The sequence below is a fragment of the Balaenoptera physalus genome (genome assembly GCF_965194825.1).
Source record: "Balaenoptera physalus genome assembly, chromosome: 1".
In the NCBI taxonomy this organism is placed as follows: domain Eukaryota; kingdom Metazoa; phylum Chordata; class Mammalia; order Artiodactyla; family Balaenopteridae; genus Balaenoptera; species Balaenoptera physalus.
The window spans coordinates 1,483,162-1,505,620 of NC_138882.1; the positions used below are offsets into that span (position 1 = coordinate 1,483,162).

At 61.0% G+C, this 22,459-nt stretch overlaps 1 protein-coding gene across 1 annotated transcript in view; it reads left to right on the forward strand.

Annotated features, from left to right (window-relative positions):
• Positions 1-704: 704 nt before the first annotated feature.
• Positions 705-22,459, forward strand: part of SYT2 (synaptotagmin 2) — an 84,760-nt gene continuing 63,005 nt past the window's right edge. The window contains exon 1 of the mRNA XM_082413254.1: positions 705-868. The gene's annotated coding sequence lies outside the window, so the exon portion shown is untranslated. The remainder of the gene's footprint in view (positions 869-22,459) is intronic.

The window sequence follows — 22,459 nt, forward strand, 5'->3', positions numbered from 1 at the left end:
TGGTAAATGGTCATCTCCACTCCTTCTAGGTCCTCCTCCTCCCCTCCCTCCCTGTTCTCTCACCTGCCCCAGGCACCTTTAACTTCTCCCAAGGATCCTCCTCTTCCTCACCAACCCTTTAGGCTCAGAAACCCCTCCCTCCAGGTGACAACTACAGGTAGAGGTGGCCTTACGAGGAGGAGGACGGGGAGGAGAGGGGCTTAGAGATCCCAAATGGCTACGGGCTCCTGAGGCCATTAATGGAGCCTCGAGCTGCAGTGGGTTGGGGAGAAGGAGCTGGCCCTAGAGACACAGCCCATCTCAGGCGGGGACTACGAGACCCGGTTCCGCTTCGACCCTTCCTGACCCTGAGCCGCAGCCGTGACCTTGAGCAGGAAGGGGGCGGGGCGCTGAGAGCTCAGAGGGACTGTGCGAAGGGGGACCCGGGTCTGCTCAGGGCAGGCCGCCCCCTGCACCTCCTCCAGCCCGCCCCGCTCCTCCTCGTCCTCTCCCCCTCCTCCCGGACTCCGCCCCCTCCTGTCAGTTCTCCACCTCCTCCCCGGACCCCGCCCCCTCCTCCTGGTCCCGTCTCCCTCCTCCCCTTCCCTTCCCCCTCCTCTGGGACCCCGCCCCCTCCTCCGGGTCCCCGCCCTCCTCCGACCCCGCCCCCAGCCTCCTCCCCGCACTGCAGCGCGCACCACGGGTCGCGCGCCTCCCTAGCAGCGGCGCAGGCTGCAAGCTCAGCAAGTCTTGCGGCAAAGACACTCGGGCGAGTTGGGGCCGGGGCGCAGCGGGACTCCGGGCCGGGAGCGGACGCCTCCTCGGCCGTCGTCTGCAGCCCGCCGCCCCTCACGTCGGGGACCCGGGTCTCTCCTGGCTGGCCACCCCGGTGAGTCGTACCCCGGCGCCGTGGGGGGCACCGACCTCCACCTCCGAAGTTTCTGCTACTGAGCCGAGGGGCCTCGGGTGGGGTCTGCTCCAGGCGGTGGGTGGGGTCGGGGAACTTTGAGGCCAAGGGGGCCTGGCGCCCGCACCGTCCTTTGGGGGGAGTTTGCACGCGTCCAGATGAAGCTTCGTTTGGGGAGCTGGACCCGAGCGGCGAGGAGTCGGCTGCTCTGCCGGTTTGGGGCGGGAGGAGGGGGCAGATTTCTGCCCTGGGCACCCCGGGGCGAGCTGCAGGGCAAAGGGGCGGCCGACGTCCCCTGAACCCCCGGCCTCTGCGCCCCCCGCCCTTCCCGCGTCTCCGGGACACCCCCCACTCGCGTCTCGCCCACCCCTGCCGCCTGAGCCGTCTCCAACGGAGGTTCTCTTGCCCCCGCCTCAAGCTTCGGGGACCGCCGGCCCCGCCGTCGTGGGGGGGGGGCAGGGAGGGTCCTAGAGCTCCGGGAGGCGGAGACCCTGGATGGGGAGAAGGTGAGGAGGCAAACTACGGGGATTGTCTGGAAGTGAGGGTCCGGAGGAACTGGGACAAGGGCCGCGAGGGAGATGGAGGCGCCCCTCACCTCTTCCAAATCTCATGACTCAGCAGACCTAGGACGTCCCGTCCCGCGGCAGCCCTCCTCCCCCGCTGGGCACCCAGACCCACTCGCTTCCTGGGCTCCTTCATTTACTCTCCTGCTTGGGGTTCCCCCTTCCCCTGCCTCTATTCCCTCCCCGTCTCAGGACACCGGGTGGTTATTTTTTAACTGAAAAGATAGGTGATTTATCCTTTCTCCTTCCCCCTTTTCATTCCCACATTCCACAGGTGCCTCCAGGACACCCCCAGCCCATGGTGTGTGTGTGTGTGAGGGGGGCCGCCAAAGCCCCATCTTTCCCCTCTGCAGCAACCTCCCCCCTCCGCTGTTAGGGTAGAGGATTAAGTACTGGCCGCTGCTTTCTCCTGTGGTGGCCGAAAGCGGCACAAGGACAGAGGAGGCGGTGGCCCAGGAGGGGGCACTGCAGTGGGGAGAGAGGGCTGCCCAGATTGGAGTGGGGTGGGCACAAGGACCAGGAAGTCCTTAGGATCCAGGGGTACCCAGAAAGACGGGAGGGTGGGCTAGGGTCTGACCTGGAGAGCTGGGGGGCCCCCTCCCCCCAACCCCCACCCCTGCTTCGGCCCTGGGGGAGGCTCCCATGTATAATAGATGGCCCTCAACCCACCCATCCAGCTCCCCGTAACATGGGCACTTCATCAGAGGGTGTGACCGTAAGAACAGGGCAGGTTTAATCCTCCCAAGTCATCTCCCCCTGCTTAGGTCCGACAAGTCCAGTCTCCAGGCTGCTAGAAACATCTCTGTTACCACCAGAGAAGCCAAAGAGCCGTGCCCAGTGCCCCTAAAACCCAGGCACAGGGGCCGGTGGGAGGGGCAGGGCAGCTCTGATGCAGTGGGACGTGCCTGGCGTCCTGGTGAGCAGCGGCCTGGCAGGCACTGCAAGCTGCAGCCTGTGTCTGGGCTCTGGGGGTGAGTCAGCGCCAGGGGTCCTGGCCAGGCACACTGCAGCCTGGCCCAGAGAGCCTGGCCCCAGCGCTTCTCCTCTCCACGCCCCCAGTGCTACCTGGGTCCTCACCCCAGGCTCCTCTCTGCGGTGAACTTCCCCTGCCCTGCTGGCTCTTGGACAGATGACCCTGGGGGGCCTGGCTTTTTCTGGGCACCTCTTGTGCTTGAGGCTCGCCCCCTCCCCTCCCTGCCTTGTCCAAGGGGGAGCTGACGCAGAGGTAAGCGTTCCATTTCTAGCCTCACGTGGACCTGGCCCTCTGTCCCCAGGAAGTAGAGCCCAGCCTACTGTACTGAGAGTCTGTTTTGCTCAGCAGTCCAGGACTTTTTTCCAGGCAACAGTTTTTAGGTGGGGGGGATTACGCAAATACAATTTTCATTTCTTCAGCTTTGGGACCTGCTACCCACTGATCAGGACCAGGGAAAGAGAAAGGTGTTAGTGTTTGTAAACGTTGCCCTTTCCCTACAGAAGAGCTTGCAACTGGCTTCATCTCATAACTGGTGTTGGTTTTATCCCTGGGCAAAGCGCGCACCTAGTTGCAGACCTGGCAGGGGCAGGGAGACCCTTTCTGGAGCTGGGCCGGGCTCTCCTGACTTTGTACTGCAGCCGGAGGGCATCCTCCCTTTCACCCTCAGGCGGCTTCCAGGCAGATGCCACAGGGCTGTCCCTGGCACAGCAGAGACCTGCAGAAGCCTCTTCCCTGCCCTCCCCAAGCCAATCAATATTCCCCAGCCCCAGGCAAGTGTGACCTCTACTGGCCCCTCTGTCTCCCGCTGGGCGCTCAGCTGGGTCCCCTCAGGCAGAGGGCAGCAGGTGTTCGGGCTGGGAGTGGGTGTGGGGATGGTGGGGATGGAGGGGGAGGAGGCTGGGGCTCCTGGGCTGGGACAGTGGGGCTCGCCGCCCCGCCCCGGACAGAGCGTCCTCATGGGTGGTCCAAGGCTGTGGATAAGGAGGAACTGTTTCACCTGGCGCCGCGGTTGGGTAGTTGGACTTTCCTGGTGTAGGTTCTAGCTGAAGCTGGGCTTGCTTTTCTTGAGCCAGACAACACAGGGTCCCGGGTGATGGGGGTACTCCTTCAGAAGCGGAATGGCAGCCGGAGGGGATAGTAGCAGGTGTTTGCTCAGTACCGGGCGGGGTGGTTAACGTAGGAAGCAGCGAAGCATAGAGGCTGGGAGCCCTACAGGCCTGGGTTCAAATCTCCTGAGCACTGATTACAGAGTGTGACTTTATTAATTCAACAAGTGCTTATTGGTGAGCCCTACTACGTGCCAGGCTCTGTTCTAGTCGCTGTGGGTACCACGCTGAACACAGCAGACGAGATCCCTGCCGTTTGGATTCTGCGCTCCTTGGGGCCGAGGCAAGTTCCCTAGCTGCTCTGAGCGTCAGGTTCTGCGTCACTCAGCCGTTAGTTTTTGGGGGTCTGCTATCTGCCAGGGGCTACGCTAGGCAGTGGAGATTCGGTGGGAACGAAACAGACCTGGTTCCTGCCTTCATGGCACTTACGGTCCAGTGAGTAACACAATTAAACGGATAATTACATAGGTAATTAATCACAACTGTGACAGGTGTTAGGTGAGCATACAGGATGCTTGGAGAGCATATAATGGGCTAACCTGACCAGGTCTGGTGAGCTTCGTCTGTAAAACAGAGGTGATAACACTCACTCCACAGGGTAGTGAGCACTTAATAACTGGTAACTGTCAACATAGCCCGCTGGACAGATAAAATTCTAAATTCTCTACGTGAACAATCACTGCACAGACAGCGGGTTGATACCCGTCATCCACTCGGTTGGAGGAGCTGGGGTCCAGACCTGCGTTGTCAGTGAGCAGGAAGCCCGCGCTGTGCTGCCTGGCTTCCTGGAGGAGTGTCACAGCGTGGATGTTTATCTGAGGCCGGGTGGTGACTGGAGCCGGGTCGCCTGGGCTCCCTCGGGCTCTGCCACTCACCCCGACTGTGGGCAAGTTAACCAAACTCTGTTTCTCAGTCTCCCCATCAGTAGAATGGAGATGAAACTCACACATGTGACACAGGTTCTTGGTGAGGATTAAATGAATCAGTTACAGGAACGTGCTTGGAGCAGCGCACAGCGCCGGGAGCGCCGTGGAAGCGCTTTCATCATTATTGCGTTGCCTCCTAGCACACAGACGGCTCCTTCTGGGTTCCATAGCTGGACTGGGCACTTCCCCCTTGGCTTTTCTTAAAAACTCAAGGGAAGGAGCAGCTATAGCTTCCTTGCGCGCTCTTCCAGCGTTTCATCCCTCTGACTTTCAGGCAGCTATTTATGCCTCCCCAGCCGTGTCTTACCAAAGCTTAATTTTGGGGAAGAATTTGTCCCAGAAGTCTTCATTTTCATCCCTGCAACTGAGAGTTCAGGGTAGTGGCCAGAGTGATGGGTAAATTTGGATCCTGGCCAGTCATTGTGAGTCTGGACTGCAGGGAGCCCCTGGCCACCGGCCCCTCCCCTAAAGACGTCTGAACTTCAGCCAGGGGTCCAAAGTTCCACACCAAGAAGGATCCCCAAATGCATGGGACGCAGAGGTGTCCTGAAAGCCCCCTCCCCAGGTACCCTCCACCAGAGTTCCTCACCTATCTGGCCGTGGGACCTTCTGACCAAACACCAGGGTCTGGAGGTTGGTTGCTAGGCCCCTTCCAGACCTGGCCGCTTAGGAAAGTGGGGTACGAGTTGCTGGGGCCATTATAATGGTCACTGACCCTGGAGGGTTTGGTGCTACCGGGCAGTCCCCAGATTGGGGGTCGGGCGAAAGAAGAAGAAGGGGAGCCCGACTGCTGTTGTGAAGTCAGGAGAGGCTCATCTCTGGCTGCTCGTCTGGGGCCTTGGAGCTCCGCGTTCGCCGTGGGCAGAGCCGCGGTGGCCGGCGTGTCCGGGGGGACACGGAGCTGGGGGTCGACCCGCTGCTTCGTCAAGCCCTCCTCTCCCTCGGTCCGTCCCCCGTGATGAAGCTTTTGCCTCTCTCGTCACTGCGGTCCTCGGAACAGCCACCCCTGTCCCATTTCACAGTGAGGCGGCAAAGGCCCAGAGAAGTTATGTGACCTGTTCAAAATCTCGCACCACTGAGGGGGGCGTCCTGGGGGCTCTCCTCCCCTCCCTGCCCCTTCCCACGAGCTCCGCCTGTGGAGCCCTCGACAGACACGCTCGCGGGTCCTCAGGGATGAGGCCATTCATACTCTGAGCACAAGCAACAGACGTTTCCCAGATGAGGTGGCGACCCCTTGGCAAAATTGAGTCGGCCTCCTGCGCTGGTGCTGGGTTTTCATGGCACTCGCCAGGGCGCTTGGGCAGCCTCAGGAGCGCCTGCCCTGAAGGGGTGGCGGGGGGGAGCCGTGGCGGGTGCGCCAGAGAGATGGAGGGGCCCCGGCCTCAGTAGCCTTGTCTGAGTGGGACGCTGGCTTGGCACCAGAAGCCTCCGCAAGGCCCGAATTCTCTAATTACAGGCTTCCTCTGCCTCCCAGCAGCAGCAGGACACAGGCCTGTGTACACGCGCGTGTGTACACACGTGTGTGCATGCATACATGTGTGCGCATGCATGTTGGGGGCCGTGGGGACCGACTGGATAGAGAGGGGCTCCTTGGAAAGCAGAGGGAAATGGGATCGAGTTGGTGTCTGACTGCTCCTCCTTCATGTCCGGGCTTGAGAAGGCAGGATCCTCGTGGAACTCCCAGCCCTGCTCCCAGCCTGGCCGGCGAGGGCGGCTAGGGCCACCCACAGGCTCCTCCTTGGCTCCCGTCCTTCCACCCCCGGTGCGGATGGACTAAGACCTACTCCTAAAAGGTGCCAGCGCAGAAGGGAGCAGCCTGGGAGCGCCCCCGCGGGGCAGGGCGTGGCGCCTGGGGGCTGGGCCTCCAGGTGCTCCTGGCCCAGGACTGCTGCCCCCCAGAGCCAGGTTTCCTCTGACTGTGGAGCCCTCTGTGCCCTCCGCCAAGAAGCTGGGAAGCCTGAGGCCCATCGCTGGGCACCCCGGGACCGGGGTAGGACCGTGGCCGGGCAGGGGAGGCTCCCCTGAGGTCTTTGTGGGGACCAGGCGCCTCTGAGTGGGATGGGGCGTCCTCAGGCCACGGAGAGCCCTAGCAGGGCTTCCCATAATTGGGCTGATGCCGTGGCCCTGGAATTTAGCACTTAGGGAATATTGCAATTAGAGCATAATTCACCCATGCCATGCATTTAGTATCGAGGGTAGTGGCTGTAACTGTGAGCCTGGTGCTAGGGAGATGGGAACAGAGAAATGAACGGAGGAGTGGGAGGGGCTCTGAGACTGAGGATGGGGGTGGCGGGAGGCACTTAACCCTCCCCGGAGCCCAGCAGAGGCAGGGGTACGGAGGCCAAATCACGGAAGCTCACCCCAGTCCTCCTGCAAGCCCTTTAGCTCAGGCTGCCCGGCAGGGGCAGGGTGGGGACAACGGCAGCTGGTCGTTGGGGAGGCGAGGGGGAGATGGCTCTGCACCCGGCTTCCTGCTCGGCTGTGGAGAAAGCAGACTTGTCACCGACTGCAGCGGGTGCATGCGTGCGTGTGTGTGAGCGAGAGGGGCTGCCTTGCACCTTCATCTCTCAGCCCCTGTCTTCCCATTCTTTCTCCTTGTAGCCCCTTCCTCACGCCCACTCCTAGGTTCGGTTTCCTCTGAAGCGCAGATGCTGTGCTGTCGGCACCAGGTGGGGTGGGCACGCGTGTGTGGCCTGGGGCCCGTGGGGCTGCCTGTCTGTCCCCTCCCGGAGCAGAGGTGACATCCCCAGGTCAGCTTTGGAGTGCAAGGACCCCCCCGAGGGCAGGAAGGTGTGCGTGGAGTGTCTCCTCCTGACCTCGACTCTGGTCTGAACTGATCACCCCGTGTCTCGGGCGTGTCCTTTTGGAAAGTGACCGAGGGAGCAACTTTCCTGCTGTTTACAGAAACGAAGCCCTTTGTGACCTTTGTGACCTCCTGTGTGTGTTTGCACAAAAGCCAGCACACCGTCCTTCATCTCTGTCCTCCTGGGGCTGCCTGGCTCCCCCTTCACTGTCAGCTGTGGTCCCTTGTGCCCACTGACATGGGCCCATCTCAGGCCCAGTGATGGGGTCGGAGGTCAGGGGCCAGGCCCTTGGGTTCCCTGTACCCACCTGGAGGGAGGGGTGCAGGGAGGGTAAACAAGAACCTGGGGGCCGAGTGCGTGGGATCCCAGGAAGCAGGCCTGGGGGCTGACGCCCAGCCCCACCGCCAGGAGCCAAGGAAGGTGGAGGTGTGGCCGGGTCGCTGTGAGCAGGAAGCACGGGGTTAAGTGACAGGAGGGGACACGGCTGGCTCTCCCAGGGTGACTCTCCCACGGGGAGGAAAAGGCATCCCTTTAATGAGGCTGCCCTGGTTCCAGATCCATCCTGGCACTGCAGGGGGCAGAGGGGAGCACAGCCAAGAAATTGGATTAGCTTTTTTTTTTTTTTTAATAAATTTATTTATTTATTTATTTATTTATTTTGGCTGTGCTGGGTCTTCGTTTCTGTGCGAGGGCTTTCTCTAGTTGTGGCAAGCGGGGGCCACTCTTCATCGCGGTGCGCGGGCCCCTCACTATTGCGGCCTCTCGTTCCGGAGCACAGGCTCCAGACGCGCAGGCTCAGTAGTTGTGGCTCACGGGTCCAGTTGCTCCGCGGCATGTGGGATCTTCCCAGACCAGGGCTCGAGCCCGTGTCCCCTGCATTGGCAGGCAGATTCTCAACCACTGTGCCACCAGGGAAGCCCCTGGATTAGCTTTATGATGCTGGGAACTGGGCGCTCCTGGGGGCAGGGAGGGGACAGGGCCCAGCCCGCGGTCGGCAACCGCCCTGAGGTCTGAGGCTTCGTGGGGAGACCCGGGCCCACCCCCAGCCAAGCAGGGCTCCTGGGGGAGGAGCAGCAGGGGCGCCCAGGGGTCACGGACAGTGACAGAAGCCAGGTCCTCACCCCTGCAGAGGCTGGGAGGCGTCCCCAGGCTTCCCCCAGGGGTAGGTGGTGAGCAGGGGTGGAGGGGGGTATGGGAAGGCAGATCCAGCGCCGTGGTCTCCGAGGTGGGAAGGACAGGAAGTCTTGCCGTCTGTTCCGTGGCTTCCTCGGCTCTGGCTCTGAGAGGCTGGGGTCAGATCATCCCGGGAGGGTGAGCGGAGGGCGGGGAGGCCTGGAGGCTGCTGGATGGCTGCCTCCGGGCAAGGGTAGGTGCCTGCACACGCGCACTGGGCCCTGTGGGGCCCCACGTCCTGCTCTTCACGGCCTCACCAGGTGAGTGACGGCGCTGGCACGTGGCTGCTTCCCGGCTCAGCCATCCTGGGCTACCCACCAGAGTCCAGGAGTGGGGCGAGGCCAAGGCAGGAAAGGATGGGTTCCGCCAGCCCCGGATGGGAAGGGTCACTGGAGCAGTTTGTCCTTTCCTGGGGAGGGCGGTGGGCGTCCAGACCCTGGACGTGGCCCGTGGGGTCTTCCCGCTGCAGCGGGAGTTCTTCGCTCTCCAGCGCTCCTCCCCTCTGGCTCATCCTCCTTGCACCCAGGAGCTGAGGGTGGGCCCTGGGCTGGCACTAGTGGGCAGAGAACTCAAGAGTGATTGGAGGTGCTCAGAGGATGGCAGGGGCCTCCCTAGGGCGGGTTGGGACCCCCAGGACTCTCAGTTCTGGGGCCCTGGGCTGTGGCCCTTAATGAACTAGACGGATCCGAAGCGGCCCCCCTTCCAGAGAGCATTTCCTTCTTGTCTGGGGTTTGCGGCACCTCCGGGCATGTTGCTCAGGGTAGGGAAGAGCCACGATTTCACACAAACACACAAGGCACACCCGCTGTGCACCCACGGCTGGCAGCCTGCCCGTGGGCACGGGTTCCTCTCTCTCACATTCTTTGGAAATTGAGGATGAAATTGACCCTGAGGCCGTATCTCCAGGCTGCAGCTCCTCCTGGAGGGGGTCGCTCAGGGGCCGCAGGGGCTTGGCGCGGGGTGGGTGAGATGGTGCGTGTGTGTCAGGACCTGGCGCGCTGCCCTGGTGACAGAGGTGTTTGGGGAAGGACAAGGGGGGAGAGGCACGTACAGAAGCATGTAGCCTCATTCACTCCTTCCAGCAACCTGAAGGCTCGCCTGGAGCAAACCAGCCCCCAGTGTCAAGCATCCTTTCCGTGCTTGAGTTCTCCAGGGAAGGAAAGTCACGACGTCGCCTGTCCTCCGTCCTCAGTGTTGGAGCTGGTAGAGAAGCAGGGCCCCCAGCCTCACAGCCCCTCCCTGTGTGTCCCTGGCCAGGCCCCCACCCCCTCCAGCCTCCCACTCACTCACTCACTCGTTCATTCCACCCACGAGCAGGCACTCTGCTGGAACAGAGCTGACCGGTCCCTGCCCTCGGGGCCCTTACAGTCTGAGGAGGCAGGACAGTAAACAAAAGATGGTCACTTAGTTACGATTGTGATAATTGGTATGAAGTAAAAAGTGCCCAGTGTCCCAAGGGTTTATGCTGGGGGAGCCCAGCAGTTGGGAGTGGGGGGCTCAGCCTGACTCATGGGCTGCGGAGGGGCCTTCTCCTGGGCCGGGAGGTCCCTCCGGGACTGCCGGGGGTGTGGGTGCACCCGTGCAGCACTGCACCTGTGGGCGGGGCTGTGGGAGGAGCTCTGAGTTGGGGGCAGGGCCTGGGTTGTAGAGGGACGGGCAGTGTGGTCTCTGCCTTCAGTTTGCCAGGTGGCCTCCAGCGGGTCACTTTCCCTCTTTGTAGCTGTCCCTTCCTCTGTAAAATGAGGAGATTGGCTAGAAAATCCTGCCGCCCCTTCTCAGAGCCCCAGGAAAGTATTCAAGGTTTTCAAAGGTCAAACTATAGTTCTTCCCCTGGAGGTTGGGACAGGAATTCAGGAACAAGACTGAGAAGGCTCCTTGGCCCTCCCTCCAGAGAGCAGGGGGATGGAGAATAGCTCGAGAACCAGGGGTGTCTCAGATGGTGAGTGGGTGTGCAGGTGTGTCCCCAGTGTGGCTGGGGTCAGGGATGGAGACGGGACAGGAGAAGTGGCTGGCACTGCCCTGAGGGGGGGACTAGAGCAGCGGTTGAGAACTGAAGCATGCAGGGCTTAGGGTAGATATTAGGCTGCACTTTCCTGCTTGTGGCACTGAGACATCTGGCTGGTGATCAAAGGGGTGAAGAGAGGGTGCCGGATAGATGTTCCAGAAAAGCAGAGAAAGAGCTTTTCAGAGAGAGTGTTTGTGCGGAGGTGCGGGTGGTGGATGACCTCCCAAGGTCTCCCCCTCAGACAAGTCCACGGATCTCTCCTCCTGGCTTAGCCACTGATGTCAGCACCGTCTGGAGGTCTGTGAGAGGGAGATGTCAGGTCCTCTGGGAAATGAGTTTTTGAGCATGAACTGTCCCTAGTTCCCGTCTCTTGATGACACATGTGGCTAACTGTGCAGTTGTCACACTCAATCACTTCGAGCCCAATTACACCTTTGCTCTCTTGTCCTGCTGTAATAGAAATATGGCTTCTGAGAAGTGTATTAGTTGCTGGTGATGTGATTGCTGGGGGGGGGCTGGGCTTGGGGGTTAAGGGAGGCCAGGGTGTTTCACGTTTCAGACCCAGAAACAAGGGCGGGAGATGGGCTCCTCCAGGCCTTCTCCTCAGGGGACCCTGGGGCAGTGCTGTCCCTGGAAATGGGAGGATCAGATGCCCTCTCGAGGGACCTTTGTGTCCTTGGACTTTTTTGTTGTCGTCACCCGTGGCCACAGGTTCTCCGTGTGTATGTGGGTCGGGGGGTCCGATGAAACCCTGTTCCCTACTTCCAACGAGGGAGACTCTCCACATCTTTAAAAATGATTCACGATGTCAGAAAGGCAATAGGATTAACCTAAAGTGTGAAGTATTTCAAGTGGATGCAAGAGGAGTTTCTGAACAGTAAATGTTGTTAGACATTGTGACAGAAGACTGAGCAGGTGGTGAGACCTCCTTCCCAGAGGAGAGTCTGGGCCAGGGTAGGTTTAGGAGAGGGTGGACTGACCACCACAACTGCCTCCCTCCTAGGGTCTGTGTGGGGAGAGCTGTGTGCCGGTGTCACCATGTTCAGTGGGTGCATCTCAGTGTGTGTGTGGGGAGAATAACGCCGGGTGAGAGGGGCTTCGCAGGGTGAAAGCCCCCTTCATCCGTGCCGTGACGCTGTCTCCAGGGTAAGGGGTGGTGTGTGTGTGTCTGTGTGTGGACCCAGCATCAGGAGACTTCAGTTGTGAGAGTCAAACCTGCAGGGGAACTCGCAGGTGCTCCCACCACCTGTTCTGCCCATTTAAATCCAGGAGGCTGTGCGTGTCCTGCTGAAACGGCTCTTTTGTGTGCGGTCCATTCACACATGCGGAATGTTTGCCCTGCAACACGCCACCATCACTCAACCTCAGTAGTGAAGGGACAGTAGAGAGCCAGGTCCCTGAGGAATACGGCTTCTCGGTTTTTCAGGAGGGACTCCAGGCTGGGGCTCGGGATAGACTCAGCCCCTTCTTTTCAACACAACCCTGCTGTTGTTCCCAGCGAATCTCAAGGTTTATGCTAGAAACACATAAACCTAATCTGAAGTTACTTTGCCACCAACAGAGGACAGATAGACAGTGCATTAATGTTTTGACACTCCGCCCACTAGACTCCAAGGACCCCCCCAGAAGGGTCAGGGTCATGGTTCTGGACTTTGGACCTGTGACCTTGAAAGATCCTGACACCTGACCTCCAGCTTCTTGGCAGGACCCTTCAGAATCCCCCCACACCCTTGAAAGGTTCTCCTGTTACATATCCTCCACATTTCTCTTGTGAATTCCTTCTTAGAAAGTTTCCTCTTGGGAACCCTGGGACTCACCAGATCAGTCCTGTTTTCTCACTAACTTCTCTGCAAGGACCGTATCTCAGCATCGCCGCTCAGGTGCGCACGCCCAGTTCAGGACACGAGCAGCGGTGGGTGTTGGAGTGGTGGGCTTCCCCGTTCCCATGCTCCGGGACGTCTGCCTCTTTATCCCCCGTCCTTGCAGAAGGATGGACCCGCCCCCCGCCCCCGCAATGCCAAGGCCCCCGCGGGGCTGACAGCGCGCGGGGCGGCGGCCGTTCAGCACCACGGACAGAGCCCCGCGCGCCTCAGTTGATGGAGGGTCCCGGCTGCGTCCTACCCTTCGGCGGAGACAGAGGCGGGGGTGAGGGGACAACCGGTGTGGTGGATATTGTTCCCTCTCTTTGAGACCGTGGCCGAGCCGCCTTTCCCCCCTGGGTCCCACTTTCTACGATAAAATGGGGGCACGGGCTCCAAGCACCTCTGCCGTGAGCCCGTGTCTGGGACGCCTTTAGCAGGAGGCCTTCAGGAGCAGTTTGCCGCGCGGCCTGGGTTGGGACGGTTAGCTTGTGGGCGCTAGGGACACACGACACACGACCTCAGGCCCTGGAATCCGGCTGCGGCCTCTCAGTGTCAGCGACTTCGTCCCTCTGGCCCTTAATGCTGACGCCTCACTGCCCACTCCTCTCATGCGGACACCAGCCTGGGCTGGTGGGAGGGGCAGGCTTTTGCGGGGACCCAGCAGGAAGCGAGGCTGGGGTGGGCCTCCCTGGAGCGGGGGCTGCACCGACTGGTGGGTCGGAGCGGGCGTGAGGGCTGAGCTGGGGGCCGCCCGCAGACGGGGGGCGTGGCCGGGTAGGAGGGGGCGGCAGGGGGCGTGGCTGGGTAGGAGGGGGCGGGGCCAGCTGCCGGGGCAGGGGGCAGGGGCTGGCGGCTCTCCAGAGCTCTGAGGGCCCTGCGGCTGGGCAGCGCTGCTTTGCGGCCTCTCCATTCATCTGAACAGGCTCATTCCTCTGCTTCCGGAGCTCAGGGCGCCCTGCAGGTGGAGGAGGTCTCTTCCGCCTCTGTTCCTTCCCTTTCTATCCTTCCCCACCCACAGCTCCACCTGGACCACCATATACCTTCCAAAGCGGATAATCCACGCCCTCCCGTGTCCCTGTCTAGGGCATGTGGCCAGGACAGAAGGTGTAACTGTCATCCCTTGAGTCATGAGAGGCAGGCAGCCCAGGTGCCACCCTCCTCATGGGGTCACTAGGACCCTCCAGGACTCACCTAACAAAAGGGAAAATCCTCGCAATAGTCAGGTTACCTGCTGTCTCCCCTTTGGTGCCTCTCCCTGCGAACTCCGCTCGGAGATGCAAGTGCCTACTTGGTGTCCCTGCCACCCAGGCCTCCCCTCCCCTGCCCCCTCCCACCGGGCTGTATTTTGGGCAGTGCTTCCTCATGCCATTCATAACACCAGGTGGTCTGCTGCCTTCCTCACCCGTGGGCAGAACCAGATCCGGGAGTAGGGCAGGGCAGGGACAAGTGAGGCAGATCCTGGCAGAGAAGACAGCTGGATACACGCGTGGGTACAGTGTTCTTGTGGGCGGGAGACCTGGGGCTTAAACCTCTGGCACCAGGAATGCTCATTGCCAAGGTCCAGTCTGGAAAAACCACTGCCAAACGGGGAGGTGGCTGTGGTACAGGGCCGGCCTGGGGGAGCAAGCTGGGCGCCCCGGCCTCACTGCTGCGAGCTCCAGGCTCTGGTCCGAAGGAGAACAGATTCCCCGTCTCATCTCCTGCTGGGCCCAGTGAACAACACCTGATCCACAAAGACTGACCGTGACCCACTCTTAGGAAGGCGGTCAGCAAGGACTTGGGCTGTGCTGGGTGTAAACTAGTGTCGTGTTTGGCACCTGACCCTTGGAAGATGCCGAGTAAATGTTTACTGGGCAAATGCTGATGGGAGGGCCTTGTCCGCGGGTGGGTTCAGTGGTCGTGCTGTTGGAGGGACCTGCAACACTGCTGGCTTGGTCCTGAGGGCCTTTCCTTTTTGACTTTTATTTTATTTATTTTTTAAAGATCTTTTTTTTTGATGTGGACCATTTTTAAAGTATTTATTGAGTCTGTTACAATATCACTTCTGTTTTATGTTTCGGTTTTTGGCTGCGAGGCAGGTGGGATCTCAGCCCCCCGACCAGGGATCGAACCCGCACCCCCTGCATTGGAAGGCAAAGTGCCAACCACTGGACCAGCAGGGAAGTCCCTCCTCTTTGACTTTTAGAGTCCAGGATCCTGTGACCTCTCCTTGCGGAAAGGGGACCTTCAGGATGGGGCCGGGGCTGGGCTGGCAGTGGGCGTCTTTCTGGGGACACGGAGCCTGGGACCTTTTGCCCAGGCACCTCTGCCACCAGACATGCCTGTCCACCTTGACAGAGAGCAGGTCTCTCTGTTTCTTGATTCTTGGAAATCCTTGCTGTGAGACTCCTGTGTGCCGGCCTTTGCTTGGCCTGTGACTTGCTGGCCATGTGTTCAGCGGGGTGATAGCCATCTGACTATCGTGTACGCGTTCCAGAGGTGGGCGCTCGTGAGACCCCGGGTGGGCGGGGTGGGGGGGGATGGGAGAGGTGATCGACTGCCTTTCGGGGGAGTGGAGGTAGGGTGGCGGGGGGACCCGCTCCAGCGGCTCCCGGGCTGCGTGCCTGGCTCTGGCCCTGACGTGGGTGAATAATTGATGGTGACTGATGGATCACTGCTCCTGTATGAAAGACTCAGCGGGGCTGGAGCAGGCTGGTGTAATCAGATGTTACCCGCTGCCCTCCTGGGAGGTGTGGGACTCCTGGCTTTCCCTGTCTCTCAGAGCCCTGGGGTGGGGGGTTCTTCCCCGAGGGGGATGGGGTTTTGTGCAAGGGGGCCGGCGGGGCAGCCTTCTCTGGGTGAACTTTGCAGGGGAGGGGCAGGGCCCAGAGTCCTTAATTCTGGGGACAGGACTTGCCTGCTTTGTGGGGTGTCTCTGCTGCCCAGTGTTTGGAATGTCAGTGAACTGGCGGGCAGCGGGGCAGGGGGCAGGCAGCCCCCAGGGTGTCTGCGAGGCAGTGGGACACTGATGGTGGACAGAGGGTCCACCCACAATGCCTGCCCCTGGGGACTTAAAGCAGTCCTGGAGAATGGCCTTCTAGTACAGATGAGGAAGGACACTCAGAGGATTTAAGTGATTTGCCTAAGGTCGTATGGCTGGTGGGTAGTAAATGATGTCATTGGGATCCCAGGATAGAATTACAGCCACAGCAGCTGAGAAGGCTGGCTGGTCCCCGTGGGGGATGGGAGGATGGGACTGTCTTTGTGTGTGTGTGTGTGTGTGTGTGTGTGTGTGTGTCTGTCGGGCAGTCTGCTGTGCTCCGGGTGTGTGCTTAGGGGTCTGCACCAGCCTCCTCCCTCCATCCCCCCTCACCGCCCCCGTCCCGCCCCTCCTGATCAGCTCTGCAGGGTGCAGAGTACGGCAGAGCCCGTGTTTAGGGAGGAGCCTGGGCTAGGATTTGCTCGGGGCCTGGCTCCATGGTGGGGAGGGAGGGAGAGCCTTCCCCGCCCCCCGCAGAGCCTCCACGGCCCCCGGCTCTGTCGGTGTGGGGTCGGCCCCCTTGGAGCCGCTCCCATGAGCATTTAACCCTCCACGGAGTTGCAGGCCACGACCAGGGCCTGCACACCCTGACTCCCCGTTTAATCTTCCCTCTGCCACGCTGTCCCGGCTCTCCCATCACTGCCAGAGGGGGGTGAGGGGCCACCTGCAGACACTGCTTCAGGCACAAAGACTAACTCGGCCCACACTCGCCAGTTCTGAAAGACCCCGAGAGATGGGCCGTTTCCTCTGACCGTCTGTTTCCACGTCCTGCAAGCTCCTTCCGTGGTCGAGAAGTTTTTCCCGGGCTCCAGCCCGCACCCCCCTGGGTCTGCACTTACCCCACCCCCCGCAAGGTCCCCTGTAACGCGGCGGGCAGGGCAGACCGTGAGTGATGCTTGCTCAGCAGAGAGGAACATGTGATTGGGGATTTGGGTGCAGAGCCAGATCCCTCGGTAGCTCTCTCTTCGCCAACCCGACGCACGTCTGCCCTTGCTACCTGGGCGCCGTCCAGGAGGCCAGTAGAAGGTCTCCCAGGACTGTGGCTTGAGCCTGTGTCCTCCATCAGGGTGGGCAGAGTGTTTTAGTGACAGGGTCCTCCTCGCTGGTGCCAGGGGTGGAGGAGGAGGGTGCAGGCAGTGCATCAGCCCACTTTACAGACGGGGCGACCGAGACTCAGCAGCGTGGCCGGAGTTCACGCTGCAGGTGGGGGGGTGGACGCACGTTGGTGTTCTGCCCTGAAGTCCAGCCCCGGGTCTGAGGGGTGACGGGGACCAGAGGCCGTGGCCACGAGCTTTTGCCCACGATGGCATCTCTGTTGTCCCAGCCTCTGCCGCGGCAGGAGGGGCGCTGGCTGACCAGCTGCCGTCTGGGCCACTGTCCCCCCTCCGAGAATGTGCCCTCAGGGCTGTGATGGCTGAAGAGACGGCCGTTCTTCTTATTTCAGCTTCAGTTCAGTGTTTGGTGCAAAGGACTTGGCAAATAGGAAGGCACGGGAGAGGGAGGAAAGCATAGCTTTTATGTCTCAGGTTCCCAAAGGGGAAAATTAATGACATGGAAGAGGATCTATTCTTTAAAAACAAGCCAGCGAGGCTGTTTCTCACAGATCAGCCTTTCCTGTCTGAGCAGGCGGGCCGGGGTGTCACCACCCTCAGGCTCTCTCTCCGGTGTCCGGGGGGGCCCCCTCACAGCCCCCCTTCTCTGCCCAGCAGTCACTCAGCGCCCAGTCCAGCTGAAGGCCCACAACCTGCCCAGCGGGGCCACGCTCTGGGCTCCTCTCTGCTCCAGGCAGGAGGGGGGAGATGGAGGAGGTGACGGGGCAGCATCTCACACCTGGCACGTGTGGGACTGCTGGGGCTGGGGACCTTCTCGAGGACACACAGCCGGCGGGCGGGTCCTTGCCAGCCTCACTCATTCATGCGGCCGACGTTTTAGTGGGGACTCGGCAGGGGGCAGGCGCTGCCAGGTGCTGCGGGTGTGGAGGTGCTCAGACACGGTCCCTGCCCCGCGCCAGCTCAGGGGCAGCACACCGCACAGGACGGTGTGTTGAGATGAACTCCTACAGCAAAGTGGTGAAAGGAGGGGGCTGTCAGTTCTGCCCAAGGAAGTCAGGAAGGCGTCCTGAAGGAGAGCCGGTGCCTTCCGGACAGATGGAGGGGGTCACGGAACAAAACTGCAGGGGCTGGGGGGTGCAGCTGGGCCGCGTGCGGGGGCGGGGAGTGGCCGGGGGGTGTGCGGGCAGAGAGCCAGGGCCGGCGGTCAGGGGTGGAGGGTCTCCACCTGCTCCGCCCGGCAGAGTGTCGGGAATGGGTTTCAGGGTAACTTGTCCTCGGCCTCGTGGGGGACCTGGGAGTGGGGAGCCCCTGCCCCAGACCTCGGCCCCTCTTTCTTTGGCCGTTGGAGACCCAGGTGGCAGGGACTCCACCCTCGAGAAGGAGAGAAGTTGCCTGTTTTCCCTGAGACCCTGTCTGTCCGAGGTTAGGATGGGAGGCGGGGTGACAAGGAGAAGCCAGGCTGAGGCAGGAGGGCGACAAGCGAGGACCCGGGGAGCATGTGCTAACGGGGACCACGGCCACGTCCCCCGGTCTGGTCCTCTCTCCGGCCCCAGGGGCACCCGGCAGTCGCCTCGGACCCCGTGAGACTGTTTCCCGATGACCTCATTCCCTCGCCTGACTTGCAGGAAACACACTTTCTGCCGCGAGCCTGTTTCCCTAGGTGATGGAGCTGGGAAACGTGCTTTCTTTTTTCCCCTGAGCTGTGACAGGCGATAGGAAATTTGCCCTGGAATGTGCTTCAGTCTGGACTGAAATAAAACACCCGGTGCATTTTGCAACAAAGCATTAAAAAGGAGAAACGCAGGCACCTCACCCAGACACCAGCTTCCAAGGGTACGTTTCCCCGAACTTTCCTCTCTCCCTCACATGGCAACCCTGCCTGCGGGTGAGATGGGGCAGTGGGGTGAAGTACATGGGAAAGACTGTGGATGTTTAAGAAAGGTTGATTCCAGAGGGCCCTCGGGGCAGAGACACCAGAGGACCTGGGCCTCGAATTTCCAGAATGATGGCGGCATCGGGTGTATGGAAGGAAGCATGGGGTGCTGAATGCCTGGACCTGGATAGGTGGACGCCGGTGATTCCCCGCGTCGCTGGTGGATTAACTGCTAGTGGACTTCCTGTTGGCGTGAGCAGCGGTGGTGAGGAGGGGGGCCTGGGGTGGAGGGGATCACTAGTGAGATCAGTCTCTCTCAACGTGTACCCCCAGCCCCACCTCTCATAACCTCTAGACACACTTTGCCCAGAGAGCGAGTGATGCCACCAGGTGAGCGGAAACGGCTCTATTCTCGTTTATTTCACTCTTTAGGAGATAAAAGTGCTGTTTGTCCCACAGTTACTTCCTGGGCAGGCGGTTTGCTGGGAGAGGGTGGGATTCCAAGAGCCCGATTGCACCAAGGGCTCTGTCTCCCTGCTGTGCTGCCCGCCTCCCTCCAATCCAGGCTGGGCTCCTGGGCACCTCCCCGCTAGCCCCCAGCCCACTGCTGCGTTAACGTGGCAGGTCACCCACCCCCCCCAACCAAGTGCTTTTTCCTGGAGGGTGTCAGGGCTGGAGGGAGGGGTCCAGCTAAGATGCTGGGAGCCTGAGAGGGCGTTGGAGGCTCTGCCACACGTGTGAAGAAACGTGTGAAGTTCAGGAGAGGCCGTACGTCCAGGGCAGGGGGGGACGCCGGAGAGAAGGTGCCCCGGACAAGCTTCTGCACGCGCCCTCCTTTGAGAGACGTTTGACTGACGTACAACATCAGTCCAGGAGAGTGCACAGACTGTCAGCCCGGTTGGGTCACAAACGGAACAAGCCTGCGTCACCGGCAGCCAGACCAGGGGACAGAGCACCCCCGGCGCCCCAAGATGGGCAGGGATTCCGGGCATCTCCCCAGCCTCACTCTGGCACCATCGACTAGTTCTGCCTGGTTTCGATCTGGAATAACACGGCCCCCAACGCCCTCACCTGTGACGGTCTTCTTTCACGCAGAGCTTCGCCTGCGACATTCACAGTCTCGCTGCCCGTCATTCGGTTTATTTCTTCGCGCGGCGGTCATGTTTCGTCCTGACCATGCACCTCCACTTACCCGTCTGTCTACTGTTGATGACCTTTAGGTAGTTTCCAGTCTGGGGCTGTCATTAACCTGCTTTCTATGTTTTTTAAAAATATTTATTTATTTATTTATTTATTTTTGGCTGCGTTGGGTCTTTGTTGCTGCGCGCGGGCTTTCTCTAGTTGCGCCGAGCGGGGGCTACTCTTCGTTGTGGTGCGCGGGCTTCTCATCGCGCTGGCTTCTCTTGTTGTGGAGCACGGGCTGTAGGGGCGCGGGCTTCAGTAGCTGTGGCTCGCGGGCTCTAGAGCGCAGGCTCAGTAGTTGTGGCGCACGGGCTTAGTTGCTCCGCGGCATGTGGGATCTTCCCGGACCAGGGCTCGAACACGTGTCCCCTGCATTGGCAGGCGGATTCTTAACCACTGCGCCACCAGGGGAGTCCCTCAGTATCTTGTAACAACCTAGAACCTGAATTTAGAAGGGAAAACTCAACAACACTGCCGAATGATAGCCCAGTTTCACAGGGCAGCTTCCTTGACTTTATAACCAGCAGTATTTTCATTCATCATTATTATGGTGACGCATTTTCTCATCTAATAGATGATGGCTCTCTCATTTCCTTCATAAATGTTGATGAATTTGTTTCAGTATCATCATCAGTACTTACTCTTGTAAAAGTCTGTTCGGCAATTCTAAAGGAAGCACATTCTGCTGGAACATACGATCCTCCACGCTCGGGAACCCCACACTCCGGAGGCCCTCCTTTCCACGTGCTGCCGTTCCCCTCCCGCGCAAGGTCCTAAGCAGAGGCCCAGCCCCACGCTTGAACGTTGCCCTGCCCAGGCCCTGCCGGCCAAGGCCTTTTCTGGCTTCGTGGGTCCTGAGCCTAGGCCCCGCCCCACGCTCAAACCGCTTCCTGTGCTTTTGATAAACGCCTTTCAGTTGCTGCGTCTGGGCTGTGTGTGTGTCTTGTGTTTCATCAGAGGTTATGCATTTTCCCGAATACTCGTGCCAGTTTCTCCTCCTGCCCCACATTCTTGCGAACCCTTGGTGTTTTCTGTCTTTTTGTTTCAGCCGTTTGGGTGGGTGGGTGTGGTCTCTCCTTTGATTTCCCCGGTGACTGAGCAGTGGAGCCCCTTTCCACGCACTCGCTGGCCTTCCTTGCGGTGCCTCTTTAAGTCTTCTGCTCATTTCGCTACTGGGTCACCTGTCTTTTCCTTACTGATTCGTGGGCGGCATCCCTGCGTCTCCTGAAGGCCGGGGCTGCGATCCTTCACGTGTGCTTTTCTTCCTGAAGCGGAACGGCTGGGAAGTCAGGAGGCCAGGATCTGCCTGGTTGGTTGAGTATTCCCTGGTTCCTGCCCTCGCCTGCTGGGTCAGGTTCCTGCCTGTCCCGCGTGTGGGCTGGTCCCTGCTCGCCGGCCTTCCCCCCTGCCCCCCTTGAACCCTGGGGGACAGCTGAGGCCCCCCAGCACCGCCCCCCGCAGGCTTTCCCACTTCTGGGCCTTCGCTCACTAGGAGCCGTTTTGGGTTTTCACATCCCCACCCCACCTTCAAGGCTCAGACGAAAGCCCGCTTCTCCTTGAAGCCTTTTCTAACGCTGACACAGCTCCCTTGGCCCTTCCTGTCTGTTTGCGTCCTTTAGCAGTTAACCCTCTTCTGTCATGACCCCTGTGGCTGTGTATCTCACTGTTTGACTTTCTGTACTCGTGCCCAGTCTCCTGAGCTGGTGGTGCCTCTCTGGGCACCTGTTTGGGCCAGGAAGGGTGGGGCAGCCGGAGTCAGGTCACAGGGCAGCTTCTCCTGCTCCCTTTGCCTCCCTGTGTGTGCCCCCAGGGGGCCAGCACGCCCTCCTGGGCACCTACTGTGCGTCAGCTCTGTGCGAGGGGCCGGGCTGATGCAGCGGGAAGTGGTTCCTGCCCTGCACGGGGTCCGTCTCAGCGGGGAGATGGGATGGGGGCCCAGAGAGCCAGGAGGTGGTGTTGGAGCCTGAGGGCCGCCCCGGCTGCAGCCCCTGCCGCGTCAGGGATGCTGTACCCAGAAGGCCCGTGGTTGGCCGGTCGGTGGGCCGCTGATGAGGGCACCATCTGAGATGTGACCCTTCAGCCAGGCTCACAGCTGCCCTCCAGAAAGCTCGGCACCAAGGACCCCACTTCCCACTCCACGGCAGGCAGTGCTAGGAGATGGGGCATAGCTCAGCCCTCACGTTGCCCACCGCTGGACGGAAGCAGTACCCCAAGCAGCCGCCTCAGGCCTGCCGTCCATACCCGAGGTCAGGCATCCCTGCCCCCGCTCTGGGGAGGGCCCATCCTGCTCTGGGGACCCTGCCCCAGCTTTGCCCTCGTGGCCAAGGTCCTGCGGTCTGGTCTGAAGCCCTGGAGGCTGATGGGCTCTCGGTGGGGCCTCCACTCGACGTCCCAAGTGGACCGTGCTCTGGGGTCCCCCTGTGGAGGGTGGGCGCGTCTCTGGCTCCCGTCCCAAGGCCCTTCCTCTAACTCCCCGGGGCCGCGGGGCCTGAGGGAGGGTCCATGGCCTTGGAGTCAGGCCGGTGGGCGGGTGGCCTTGGGGAGGCTCGGCCGGCTGGGGGCAGCAAGGGAAGTCGTGCCCCGATGCTCGGCCGTGGCCGGGGGCACGTGTGTGCGTGTGTGGCCAGGGACGTGTGTGTGGGACGCGGTCCCCAGGCACCGGCTGGACGGCGTGGCCGTGGCCCTGGCCTTGGGGCACGGGAGCGCCGTGAAACGCCACCTTTGCGAGGGCCCTCCTCCCGCTCCTCAGAGCATCCTGCAGCCTGGGGCCCCCAGCGGGTGCACAGCCCTGGACGCCCCCCTTGGCTCCGCAGGTTCAATGACCCCAGAGGCACGTCCCCCTTGGCGCTGCGCCGTCTCCAAGGGGCGGAGCCACGTGTTCTGCTCTCGTGTTTCAGCAACAGTCACACGATGGCCCATATTAATCAGAATCCTCTGGATTTTCAGGTTTGATTTTAGGACGCTCTGTATTTAGCCAAAGTGTATGGAGCCCCATATGTTCATGCTGGATTCTGAGACACGGGAGAAAGGGCCAC